Genomic DNA, 14,218 nt, shown 5'->3' with positions numbered 1-14,218 from the left:
CTTTCTGTCTCACGTTTAAATCAATGTACTGATTTTAGTGATGAACTCTTGATAATGATATGGGATGTTTTAGCTGTCAGTTTTGTTTTTGATTGCTTACATAGAATTCAGTATTCATGTATTTGCGCACATTGATGAAAAAGCATCAATGTGCGCAAGAGATGTGACGCACAGACGCCAATGAGCATTTAAAAACGATGCGTTAGGGTTCAAATCAAAATGTTTCTGTCTCTGCTCCCCAGATTAGAAAACTAAACACTCTTCGTCCACTGCTGTGCATATCGCACAGTCCTTGAATGCCGATTCGAGGTGAACCGCGACTGATTGGCTCTGAAAATAAATAAGTGGCATCCTCGTGATCCACTTGCACGCCGTCTCCAAGGAAGGTGGGCTCCGCCCCTCTCCGCGGTGTGGAAACAACACGCATGGTCCGCGGACAGGCAGAGCTCACAGAGGCGGCAGGAGGCGAAGGATGGGCAGCTGCGGCGTTTGAAACATGAAGATTTCCACGTCGGGACGGAAGCATCCAGGTCCCGTCGGTGGCGGTGACAGGTATGTAAGGGCACCGGGGAGCACGCGCTCCTAATCATGATATGGATAATAGGCTCAATGTCCGATCATCCTCCGCGTGGTCCTAGCGCCGTCTGCACGCGTGACCGCGTCACTCAATTACACAAGTTTATCAGAGGTGACGGACGCTGCCGCACTGAGGCGGCCGGTGTGGTCCAGTGGACGAGGCCGTCATGCTGTGTCTGTGTGTGCGGGGGGGAGGGTGGGGGGGGTTGCATCTGTGTGTGGATTCATTCAGTCACACATCAGTGATTGGGGGGGGGGGGTAAAAACAGCCATGCAGCCCGAATGACGGTGGACATACAGCAGGGTTCATGTGCATGCCCAGACACTCAGTCCCCATTCCAGCAGCCCACTTCACCGCACTACATCCCCACTGACAAATGTTGCTGTTTATTCAGCAGTGGGATGCTGTTTAACAAGGCATGCAGACAAACAGGCTCGGTCGCCTGTGAGCCGGAACACCTGGGAGGTGTTGGGGGGAACGTCGTTCGCACAGTTTGGGGAAGGAAGAAGCCGCGTGTGGCCTCAGTGCGGTAAATTGTTGCATGAAGCGTTTCAGTGCGATCGGACCATCGCTGCTCTTACTGTGTTTTACACATCGCTTCAGGAAACGGATCGCGTGCAGTTGACTCGAATGAAAGGCGATAGGTCGTGTGTGCTGCTGCTTCACTCCAACGACCTTATGGTGTCAAGTTAGTTGCAGCGTCACCGCTGCTCCAAGTGGCGTCTTCCTGTCAAAGTACTGCGTGTCTGTGACGAGCATCCTGAGCTGCTGGGTGCACAGGTGACCGTGGGCTGATGGGGATATGTAGCGCTGCAGCGGCTTAACATGCAAGATGGGTCAGATATTTTTTTCTCATGGTCTAATATGACATTGTCAGTCTTTTGTAATTGCCCGTCAATAAGCTGGAACAGTCAGTGTGTGTGTGTGTGTGTGTCACTGCAAAGCTGACTCAATAATTATATGTATGATATTTAGTATTAATTTATCTGAAATTTAAGAAGCCTCACCACTGGGAGTGTAAGGTGCAGTTTTTTTTTCTCTCAGTCAGCAGCTTGTATTTATGGTGAATCCAGAATGACTTGACTGCTCTACAAACAAACCATGGTAAACGCATCTGTCAGAGGGATTTGGACACCAGAGAAAAGCTGATATCTCAGCAGCTACAGCACTGAACAACCACAGAGGATTTCCGGTGATGGAAGTTGAAGTAACATTTCGACTTACAGTGAAATGTAATAGAGCAATGATCTGTGGAAAAAAGATGTAGTTGTGGCACCGCTTTAAGTGATAACGTCCCCGTCTGGTCCCCGAGTATGAAACACCCCCCCACACCCCGTGGGATTGAAGATGGCTGAGAAGTTTTTAGCTTATGTCTTCATGGAGAGCAGTGGCTTGAATTCATACAAGCAATGATGGAGTCTAACGGTTAATAATTTCACACAAGAAAAACGTTGTAACTCTTGAAATCTCATCTCTTGGAAGCACACCTGCAGCATAACCTGCCTCACTGTCTGACCATATGTACCAATCATATAGTTTGGCTAGATGCATTGTTTCTGTTCTCTGCCTACTCAAATCTCCTGATCACCCCCAGAAGTATGCATCAGGACAAAGATCAATGTGTGTGTGTGTGTGTATATATATCTCCTTCAGCATTCAACTAATAAGTGCACTGCTGCTGGAGAGAAAATAAACAATAAGTAGATCAAATACTTGTTAGGTAATTAAAAAAAAAAAAGAGCATCCAAGCCACAGCAGGCAAGAAACCAAGATGAGTGACGTAAGTAAAGACTGGACTCTAATACTGCACTGCTAGTTTTTATTATTCATGATATCATTTGATTTTTCGCATGAATTTAAACAGTGGAACTGCATTGTTGCCCTTTTAATAGGCAGCCTCTCGGAGTGAAGATTGCAAATAAAGAGGGAAAATAATCTTTTTAACCATTATTTTTTTGGCATTTAATATGTATCGTGTATTTAGTGTTAAATTATGTTTGTTAAAATGGATTCCAATGGGGACAAGATTTCACAGAAGAAAAGTTTTCGCAGAAATGTTTTCATACCATCCTGCAGCTTGCTTCCATGTTTAGACCGTCAGTAGTGCCGCATCAAACAAAGCACAGCTTCATCATGTTTCTAATCAGTCTAAAACTGAAATAATGAAACAAATGCAGAGAGCTTGGGAGAAAAACTGTGAATTGTTTTATCCAATGAAAAGAGAACTTTGTCGCAGAAATGGCGCAATTATTGTTAAGCAGTCTGATAAGTCTTCAAACTCATGGATGCATCACTCAGACTGCAATGTTTGACACTCAAAAGATACTGTAGACTTTGAATGGCTTTATCCTTTTTGACTTTGGTTTGTTATGTTGGCTACTAGTTGTTAGTAGTCCAGTAGTTCTATGAGGCACAGGTTGACTTGGCAGAGGCAGTGATCAGCCTGTGAAGGGTGCTCTCTGCAGTGGGCACAGAACCCATGCATGTCTGTGATGGAGATGGAGAGAACAACCATAGTGTTGAGCATCCAGCAGCATAGCTTCGGTGTTTGGTGGTGTGTCCTCAGGGTGGTAACCTGAGCCCACCTGTGTGACATGCCTGCACAGGGACCTCACTCTCCATGTGCCTGTCTTTGTGTGGTCGAGTCACGACTAGTTTTGCTCCCCTCTGGCTTCTGTCTATGCTCTTTAACTCTCCGTCTTAAAGATCTTAAATGTTAGACCGACTTGAAGCAGTTTAGCGACTAGAGTAGCCACACATGAAAGAATGTCTACACATTCATATGGTAATTTGTTGGCTTTTTGTACAATCCACGACTTTGTTCTTCATGTGTGTACAGCAATGTACTACCAAACACAGTTGATTTCTTGAAATGCGCATAATTTAACCCTCACAAGTGCTCTTTGAATTATTCATTTCAGTCCCACTTGCACATAACTCTTCATTCCTTTGAAAAGTGGTGCAATGTAAATACTGAAAACAGTCGAGTGTTTTGCATAGTGCCAAGTTGAATAACATACTCATCCCTGTGTGAGAGCACTAACACGGGCCATTCATTCCAATACAAAATTCATCCAAATTTTGTAACTCCTGGCAGATTTGTTTTACAATACTTGCATCCCGGTTATTTAGTCAAACCGTGTTTTTAAAAAGTGCGTTGTGGAAATATTAAGTACACAAGTTAGACCGCAACCTCAAAACTGGAAATCTTTCCTACCACAGAACTTGTCGGTCTGCTAAGTGGCTGATTGTAGGTATTACAATGAGAGCGCTGAGCTAAAGCCTCAGTGGCATACACACATGCCACAGTTGTGGTAGGAAAATACCATCTTAATAGCTATTATTCTGCCCGCCAGGTTTTAATAATGGAATGACCTCATTTATGCTCTACTACAGTTCACTTTAACGCACGTTGCTTGCAAAGTTGTTTAAATATTTGAATAAACTTTTGGCTCCAGGAGTCTCTCTGAATATTTCATATTTGCTGAAGCTGAATAGAAGCGTGAAAGGATAGCCTTCAGTTTTTGTGGGTTTTTTTTTTTAATTACGGAAACATGAACCTCCAAAATATATTAGATCTGTGACGCTCTGAACACTTTCAATGTGGCCTTCTCCCACACAAATCCAGTAATGGAGCAGCCACATTGTGAAACAATGTTGATGTTGCAGCTGTGAGGAGTCGTCTGTCCAGACCCGCGTGTTGAATGCAGTATACACTGGCTGATTGCCACATTTGTCTTCTGAGAATTATCTGGAATCTTTCTGCTCCGAACAGCAGATTCCTTACCTTTATGGCGAGATAGGCTTCATGTTAGTGCGAGAGGTGATACTCTTGTTTTGTTTCCACATGTATATCAAATAATCGAAACAAGAGTTTGTTGGAGAGCGTCTCTCTAGATCTATTAGTCTTTGTTCCCTTTCTTCCAGCCCAAGTTGATGGATGAAGGACAACTATGCTTTCCTCTCCACCTCTGTTTACATCCATGTTGTATTGAGTTTCAGACAAGAGCTCGGGCTTCCCTTGTTCCTCCTGACAGGACATCTGTCTCCATTAGAGACTACTGATGTGCTGCTGTATCAGTCTGTCCTCTACCATCTTCGGACAGTTGAAAAGAGCGAACCCATTGTTCTCCACAATCCGCCACATTGTACACATCTGACAATGTAGTATCGCTTTGTTTTGGACAATTTGCTGCTAAGCAGTTGATTCACTGAATCTTTGAACTCTACGTCAGTATTTCACATGCCCTTTTTCTTTAAAAAAAAAAAAAAAAGAGCTTGCACATTTTTCACATCTATTAACAATTGCAGAAGACGAAGTTGCCACATATTCCAACATCTGACAAAGTGAGGTCAGACATGATGAATTCATGATGTGCTGACAGCATCATCTGGAAAAGCACCTCGATGGTTTGCCAAGATTCGATCCCAGATGCTTTCCAGAGAAAACCCCAGCAGCAGTGCTGCACTTAAGAGTGACTATGACGCGCTTGGTTGGTTGGGTTGTGTACCATTGACCGTTAAAAAGCAAATGCTTTCACACTTTAGGTTTAAGCTTGTAGCAGATAACTGCTGCTGATGCTTTTTGTATGATTCTCGGCTTCCAAGCACAATGAAGATGTGGGCTTTCTCATGAATTATTACAAACCTACATGAAAATTCGCATCAAACTCAAAATGAATAGGCCCTATGCTGTGGCTTGTACCTTTTTTAGAAACAAGCAAACAAGTGCTCCTCACAAATTAAGTCAACTCGCCTGCACCGTTGAGTATTGACTCAAGCTTCAAAGCCTCCTTTGAGGTTGTGGTACTCTCAGAAAAGTGATTTCTGAAAAGATTCTGTTCCTGTTACAGTGGGCTACTGTTCCAAAGTGACAGGCCAGTGTGTATACATGCAGACTAGTGGATGGTATTCAATAGCACACTGGTTCTCTCTCTCCACAATGGTCATGGGGTTTGGAAAGACATGACTGATGAGCATTCTAGGCCTCATCAGAGCGCTGCTCCTCCTCTTGATTCTGAGCTGTGAGGACGAACGTATGACCGGCTGTCAGAAATGCACATGGTGATGATCATCAGCTTCACGTGGCTGATGGAGCCTTGTGGTTTGGGATGAATAATAGATACTAAGTGCACTAAACTGCTGAGGCTACGAGTTGCTTCGGGGAGGGTGTATTTTAGGCTAACTTTACCGCGACATCAATCATAAACGAGAACTTCTCAGGGCCCTTTTTGTTTACTTGAGGTTGACTCTGGTGTGGGATGTCTTTTTGAAGTGGCATATGAGGAGAATTAGTTTTCTCCGTAAGCATTTATTTGGTGAGGTCCAAACACGTCTAGACATCACGGTTAAAACTGAACTAAATTTGGTAGAAAAATGGTTTGTAAGACGTCTCTGCAGCAAAGTATGATTGTGTTACATTTTAAATGACTAACATGTTGAAATGCATGAATTAGTGCTGTGATTGGCATTTTGCATTATCTTAAGACTGAACTATTAATAAAAAAGAATCAACTGATTCATTTATGATGATGATTGTTGAATATTTTTTTATTGAAATGCTGTTGAAGCAATGGATATTTGGTTTCCTTTCAACCAAACTTAATCTATCCTTCATTTATTTGATGTATTTTTGGACGTCTCAACATATTTTGGCATGTAAATCAGTGCTTTCTGAGCCCTTAATGTTTTCATGCAGTTCACAAATTCTTGTAGGCCAAATTATGGTCAGTTTTCTTTGTTTAACTGCCTCTTTAAATAGTTGACCCTACCCAGCAGCTTGTTAAATGCAGAGCACTGCACTTTAATGTCCTCCAAGCATATTTTCAATAACTAGTATTGGAGAGCTACCTATGCTGTGTAGGTTCAATCCCGTCCAATAAATTCCAGCCTTTTCTCCACATTTTAAATTATTTCCCTCTCTATACCGGTGTCTTTGATGTTGACTCTTGAGAGGCAACTCACTGCTGGAGACCACTGGATCCTCCGCTAATGATCTCTACCCGGGCTGGGGTTACTGCTTTCATGTCTTGCGTAACAGTTGCATTTTTCTCTTTAGATATCAGTCGTACATAGTGTTCCTTTTCAGTACAATGGATCATCTGTTTCCTCAGAGGGACACCGGGTTGATGTGTGTTGTTGTGATTGGGGAAACCTTCAAGAAAATAAACACTTGAACCCTTGTGGTGATGGATGTTCTTTTCAGTGTTCCACATAACGACCTTATGCTGAACCAAATACTGCATACAGCCGACCCCTTGTTTTATCAGTAAAATAAGCTTCACAGTGATGTATGCGCAGATTGTATTTATAGACCAGTATTTATGTACAGTTCTGAGAGCAAAGTCTGAATTAACAGACAGATGCTGTTCAGTCTAGATCTTGCATAAATGGATAATTGTGGGTAACGCTCATCCCCTGTATGTTAATTGAGAGTTAAATTGGTGTGAGACAAAGAATCATTTTGGCTTTGAAGTTCATCTGGACTGTTTGCATCAGAGTGACATGCTCATCAAAATCATGCTACTGTTGCCTAATAATTTCACTCCGTTTTGCAGTGCAAATAGGGCTTTCTTTACCTCCTACATTGAGATTAGCCTCGCATGTGTCTTTTGTTTTGATAGTGATGTTGACTGTGTCCCTTAGTATGTCCTTCCATATAATACATTATATAATGTAGCTGTGATGGTAAATTGCCCATTATGTTGGATGGTGTGCTGTCCTGTGGTCCATTCAGATTTGCTATAATAAACCAGCATATAGTCAATAATTAACTGACCTTTATTTAAAAGCTATTCTGGGGAGTCGTTCTGTGATTTAGCATGTTCGGTGTAACATATTAGGCTCCAGTGCTGTGACTTTTTCCACATTTTGGGATGTTAACGGCCTCGTTTCAGAACAAAGAAGTAAGAATTTATGTGACCAATGTCAGTGCAGTAACCAAAGTGTGACAAGTTCAAATTTTAAGAGCAAAAAAAAAAAAAAGAGAAATATTCCATATCGAGTATTCTGCCTGTTTGCAGTGACACTCAAAGCTGAGTTTGGTGCAACTGATCGCCTTCTTAAATTAGGGTTGTGTCTGGCAAAGACAAAGCACAGCTCATCACCTCATCAGATTTAGTTCTCTGAAGATGGTATGGTAGTTTTTGTGAAGAGTCAGATGTAGTGAACTCATTGCATATCCTGGATCTGTCATTACGCCACCTTCTGCAGTTTTTTTTTGTGTTCAGTACAGCTGAAGGTGATTGGCAGTGATTGCAGCTGGTTGTGACACCTGGACAGCATCAGCAGTCTGAAGTGTTGCTGTGGATCTGTAACCATAGTCTCACCCGCCAAATTGCTCCAGCAGCATTGAATGGCCTGTCAATATATTGGATGTCCAATTCAATCACCTCCTAAATTGAGTTCGGATAGCACAGGGTTTAATAGCTGTGTGCCGGTGATGAGAAAGCAGAGTATTTTGTTTAGCTGAGCTCCATGCAAGCAATCTACATTTCTGAAATGCCTGTGGTGAGAGCAGACGTGGATTCAGCATTAGCCCACATTTCACTGATAGGCACATTTATTGCGCTGCAGCCTGATTGAGTATTTTTTTGGGCAAGCAGACAAGCAGATAAGATTTCATCTTGTGTAGCATAAACTTCTGTTTATTTAACTTTTCCAATAAATTGCTAGAACAACAGAAGTCGCTTAAGGTTAATAATTGGCTGTGTGTTACCATTACCCACATCACACCATCCAGGAAGTACATCACTGTGTTTTTCTTATAACTTTAAAGAAGCTCTGTGTGATGGCTTTCATACCCCTGTCTGACTTTTCATGCCTAATCCACACCCAGCGACAGAAGTAGCCCCTTAGGTATGAACGGCTCGTTTTGTCTTGGCCGGTCAGAGTCCCTTTGTTCAGAATTACCATGTTCTGTTCACTCTCTTCCATGTTTGTTTTACATGGCATGCAAATTTCCTGCCTGCATCCGTGCTGTGCGGAAAAATGCTAAGTGTCATCAATATGATTAAAAATATTGCCACAGAGTGTCATTTGCAACACAACTACATTAAAGACAGAACATAGTATGAAATTATACATATTTTTCTATCGTCACACTATTTATCCTCATATTGCACATTGCAGCTTTTAAGTAGACTGTCTGTAAATTATCTGACATCATCTCTGCAGATCATATTATGTGCTTCCAAGTCTCCTGTTTTCATTGGATTACGTCCCAACAAATTGTTTCACTAATTTGAAGTGAAATTGGCACATGCTGTGTTATGTCTGTGGAATTTGCAGCAATTTTTGCACAAAACTTCAAAGAAAAATGTGTTATCCTGACAGATTACCTGTGTGAAATCGGGCTCGGCGAGTTGATAAGAGCACAGGTTATTATGTCTGGTTGCCTCTGCAGACCAGACATTCCTGTCTTTACTATGAAACCCCAGTGCTTTAGTTTAATATCAGGGTCACAACCTTGGCAGGACATGAAGATGCACTGAGAGGAAGCCGGTCTGACCACACTGTTGAGTGCTTTTTATTTTGGTCATAGTCATCGCGAAGTCTAGACATGGCAATTCACCCCTACAATCTCTGGACTACTTTCAGACAGACTAAGCTTAGTGCTCTCTTTCTCTCCACTGCATGGTTGTCAGGGTGTCTACAACCTTGAGTAGTCCGAGGGATGTTTTACTTTGAGCATGCATGCATGCATGCAAAGCCGCTCCTGGAGCACATGATGCAGGCTGCAGCCGAACAGACGTCGCTGTGCCTCTCTTCCCCGTTCCCTCTGCCGCTTCCATCATCTCGAAATGAATCTGGCACTGCTGTCACTGCTGACGTGATAGCCACACGACATCACTGGTGCTATGACAACAGCAAGTCCAGCCTCTCTCTCTCTCATTCACAGGTCCATTTCGGGCTGTCGCTGAATGTTCCAGATTATGCACCACAACACATTAAGACTGCGACCTTTCAGCCCTTGTTGCCTTTGAGAACATTTGTTTAATTTTCCAGAATCTTCTTACTACAAATCCTGCTCTTTTAACCACAAAGAAGAGAGATGTAAGCAAGATTTTACAAGCCAAAAATGAGGTGAAGTTTACATTTACGCTGCTACTGCTCCTCAATCTTATTGGTTTTTGTACAATAAAATGACTGCAACATTTAGTGTAAACATGCCTCTCGTAGGAGAGTGCAGGGGCAATTACAGAGGAGACGAGGGAGGGAACACACATTCCTGCTGGCAGTAGGTTTGTAGTTTAGGGGGATGGAATTGTAGAACGAAGGAGGGAGCAAGAGGGGAGGGAGGGAGTGAAGAGTGTGAAAGAGTCAGCAGCAGGAGGAGGAGGAAGGAGGGAGGGAGGGGGGAGGAGGGGGTCACTCCCCCTCCCTCCCTCAGTTCTTCAACTCATCCTTGCATTTAGGAGTCAGTCTGCTGTAGAGTTGCAGGAGGAGTATCAATAATCACCTCTGCTTGAAATTCCCCCCTCAGTGATGTGTGGGATTTCTCTGTACTAGTGTGGGGAGAAAAGGCAGAAGTGACACTTCTTGGTTGTACACATTGAGGTAAGTCATTGTATTTGCTGCTGTTTATTTTTGCCTCTTTGCAGCACTGCATGCTTGGTTGTGTTAGTAGGTAGATGAGACAAATGGCTGATCGGTCTCATACCTCACACTTTCCAGAAGATGTGCTAAATAACACCACCAGTAACGCACTGAGTCAATGTGTGGCCTGTAAGCATGGGTTTCAATGTATAGATAAATTTGTCTCTTGTGAATCACATTGTGCCTGAACGGTATACGTTTGTAGGATTTATCTTCTCTGAATGCAATATTCTCATCAGCTGCCACCGGTGTTTTAATTTCCATGCTATCACACTATAATTTCATGTTTTTCCATGTGTGGTGTAACTATACCCTGGGGTCTTTGCAGCCTGTGTTTAGGGTGGGGTTTCCACCTCATGTTTGTACCTGTAGCACTCCTGTATATGGGGCACAACTTACCTACAACTGGAAGCAGTGGGCCATTGTGTTGCTCTCCATTCACTGCCAGACACAAACAATACAGCTTGTGTCTGTGTCGTTGTAATGACAAAGCAGCGGTGGTGGTGGTTTTGTGATGCTGAGAAAGGGAGATGATGAATTGCAAATGTGAGAGATGGTCAAAGTCAAGGAGAATTCCCAGAGCGCATTCAGGAGGGGGGCTGGAGGACTTTATGATGTGTGAGTTCATTTAAAATCCTGGCTTTGTGTTTGAAAGCCTGTTGTGTGACTCCTGCGGTGGGGAGAGGGGCGAGAAATGGTCATCTGGTGTCATAGTTATGGAAATGTATTGACCGTTCTAGGCTTAGCAGGACAGGAGGTCAGAATCTGGCTTTCAGGCTTGTAAATCTTGACAATGCTCTCAGTATGACTGGAGGAAAGCTAGCTTAAAAAAAACAAAAAAAAAACATAAACTCCGATTTCTTCCAATTGCATGCAATGGGAGACTTGTCCTTAATCCAAATTCAACCTAACTGAATTACTCCTGAGAGGAAAATAATTTTAATCACAGATTGATTTGCATGGTCTTGTGTCATAAGCTTCATCTAATTGAAGGGCACAGTGTGCAGTAAAACAAAGGTAATATTGTACATTTACAAATCAGCAGAGTTCATCTGAGATCAGGTGGTCTTTCAGATACTTGGCTTATTATCAGAGTTGGAGCAGAATTCAGCATGGTGGCAGCTCCACAATTGGGTTTTCTGTTTACTTAGTTTGGCACCACACAACTGAAACCACTGCACTTTGCTGCATTTTGCTATGGCTTTTGCACATTTTCACCTGTAGTGTATTCTGCCTCTGCGGTTATTTTAGCATAGCAAAGGGAGGAACTCTGGACAAGACTGTGATTAATTAGGGAAATTCCCTACCACCCAGGATATTGGATCTTCAAAACAGGATCATTCCTCACTCAGTGTAAAAGCCAGTAGTGCTCAATAAAGTTAATGCTCTTTATTATACAAGTTACACGTACATGCCATCATTCATATTATCCATCCATGTTAAAGTTGATTTGCCTTAAGCCCATCAGAGTTTGTTTTCAGTTGAATGCACAATCCCCAGTCTAAACTTGTAAAGCTGCATGAGCCAATTGTTTTCTTTGCTGACAGTCAAGCTATGATTTTCATCATCAGTCACTGAACGTGGTTGGCCTGCCTTTTCATTTACTGCCATAAGCTGTGCTGAATGTAAGCATAGGTCATGTATTTATACTGTATACACATCCAGTTTTCAAAGAGGAGAGCATGAACAGCTGTTTCCAGTACAACTAATGAATGCAGCCCATAGCTTATACTGAAGCATTTTACGTTATTGCATAAAAGTACATGGGGCCAGAAAACATGGAGAAATGGGGACAGAAACATGGTATGATATCCCACTGCGATCTGGGGAAGTACATGGTATCAGCTATCAGGACATGTAACTTGAACTGCAGAAAAAGTTATCCTTTTCTTCTATACTGTCATGAGTCTACAACAACATTTAACGTGTGGAATTGTGAATATCACAACTTAATTAATTAAATTAATTAAATTAATTTAATTTGTGCCTTGTCAAAGGCAAAGTGATACAAAATTAGTGAGTGAAAAACTCTGTCTCTACCCAATTAGCCATTCTGTTAACGGCCCATACTTTTAGAGATACTTAAGCGTGGATTATTATAACAGAGCGAAGATTTTCCTAATTACAAAGTGATTGCATGTTTTGCAGCTGGAATGATCGACATACTTGACTAGACTAGAACTAGACTCCAGCTGAAATGTGACTTTCTAAGTGACATTTTACCACAGGGCAATAAAAGATGCCTGTACTGGAAACCGTGATCAGGATCGCTTGGAGGAAGAGAACACATTTTCTGCTTTGTGTAGTCATGTGTGTCAAGATCCACCTCGGCTTTGCTTCAGCGCACAATGAAACGCAGTAAGGAGCTGGGAGCTCCAGAGGCGTTTTGGTGCTCAGGAATGACTTCTCCACATGCTTTTGTCCACAGATGATTTAGATCAAATCTGCATGTAAATGTATGATGAAACCTCTTCATACATCCAGGAGTTTGATGCTTTCTTGTATTATCATCTTGTCCACCAGGATTAGGCATATGCTCTCCTCTTCGCTATTTACAAATTTAAATGACAAAATAGGCCTTGACAATAGCCCCAAATGTGATTTTGAGTGGAGTTTGAATTGTGTCCTTGCACTTGTGATGCCACGTAATAGGACCACACTCAAACAGAAGCCTTGCTTGGTATTCCCACTCACTGACCTGAAAGCAAATGATTACCTCTGTGGAAGAAGATCCTGAGTGAACCAGATTAGAAAACACATTTCCAATGCAGGCTTGCTGCCCCTCTATGTCCTTGGCATTGTGTTTATTCTGCTGCCAGCAAAGGGCCATGCAGGCAAAGGCAAGTCAGTTGCCATACTGAGATTGGTTGGAGAATGGCTCGACCAGCAGTGGACCGGCTTCTGGCCTTTAGCCATCAACATCCATTCACTGCTGTTTGTCAGTATTGCTGGATTACTGAATATGAGCAGAACATTCTATTTAGATTTGAGTTTTATTTAATGCAAAGATCACACGGCCAGTTGGTTTCAGTGGAAGTCTTCTGACCAAAGCTAAATGGTAAAAAAGAAAAACCTATTGACTTGAAATTTCTCTGTTGCAAAGTATTGTCCCAAAGTAATTGGACAGAATGTTCATAGTGGTAATTTTTCTAGAGGTGTGTCCTTTTATAGTTTAATAATGTTTTACTTTTTCTATTTATCTATACCCACATGCTGAATATCGACCTTACCTTGCATTGAGTTGAAGACTGTGGCAGATTTAGGAGACATTTATGTTTTTTTTTTTTTTTCAGCCTACAGCTGTTTTTCATATACATCATCCTATGCCAGCGCTCAAGAGATAATATTTCCTTGTGCATCCACCAATTTGCCACTGCAACAGAAACCCTGCGGTTTGGTAACCAGTGAGTCCCACACATTGATAGCATTGATCACAAATCTATAATCATAAAACTGTCAAGCACATTTGCTCCTTGTGTGAGGGGAAAATTGTTGGGTGTGTGTGTGTGTGTGGAGTTAAGACTGTGGAGGAACGAATTGTAAAAGCCTGGAATGTGAAGCATGTAAATGCAGACTAGTGTTGATGCTCCATGTAGCCAGGGGAGACCTTTTCACCGATGGTGACAGTAACAGGCTATGAGAAGGTCAACTCATGAAAGTCTCTGGTGGTGTGGTTGTGATATTTTGTCACAGTGGCTGCAGCATTTTTCATTACGTGAAGCATTTTCCATGCACTTCCCAGATGAATAATTCAATCACTTCCATTGATCTTGACTTCTCGTGTCATCCTGCTGTCACTGTCTCGCAGTGAGAAATGTTGGATGCTAAATTTGAATTACTTTGAATGCAGTTATGTTTTTTTCGCGTGCAAATCATTCAGACTTGGTGCAGGTCTTAGATTTACAGATATCAAACAGTAGATTTACAGATCTAAAAGCAACTGTTAACAGAACTAAAGAAAAAAGGGTAATGGGATCATTGATGCTCTGACAGAGCCTCGTGTAATGAATAGTGGACTGGGACTCCGATTTACAAAAGGGGCAT

The 14,218-nt window shown here is 42.2% G+C and overlaps 1 protein-coding gene across 1 annotated transcript in view; it reads left to right on the top strand.

The window, feature by feature from the left end:
- The first annotated feature begins 472 nt into the window (after positions 1-472).
- LOC139200120 (rho guanine nucleotide exchange factor TIAM1-like) overlaps positions 473-14,218 on the top strand; it is a 44,392-nt gene continuing 30,646 nt past the window's right edge. The window contains exon 1 of the mRNA XM_070829353.1: positions 473-552. The gene's annotated coding sequence lies outside the window, so the exon portion shown is untranslated. The remainder of the gene's footprint in view (positions 553-14,218) is intronic.

Source organism: Pempheris klunzingeri, chromosome 4 (assembly GCF_042242105.1).
Source record: "Pempheris klunzingeri isolate RE-2024b chromosome 4, fPemKlu1.hap1, whole genome shotgun sequence".
Lineage (NCBI taxonomy): Eukaryota > Metazoa > Chordata > Actinopteri > Acropomatiformes > Pempheridae > Pempheris > Pempheris klunzingeri.
This window is presented reverse-complemented; position numbering and strand designations above follow the sequence as displayed.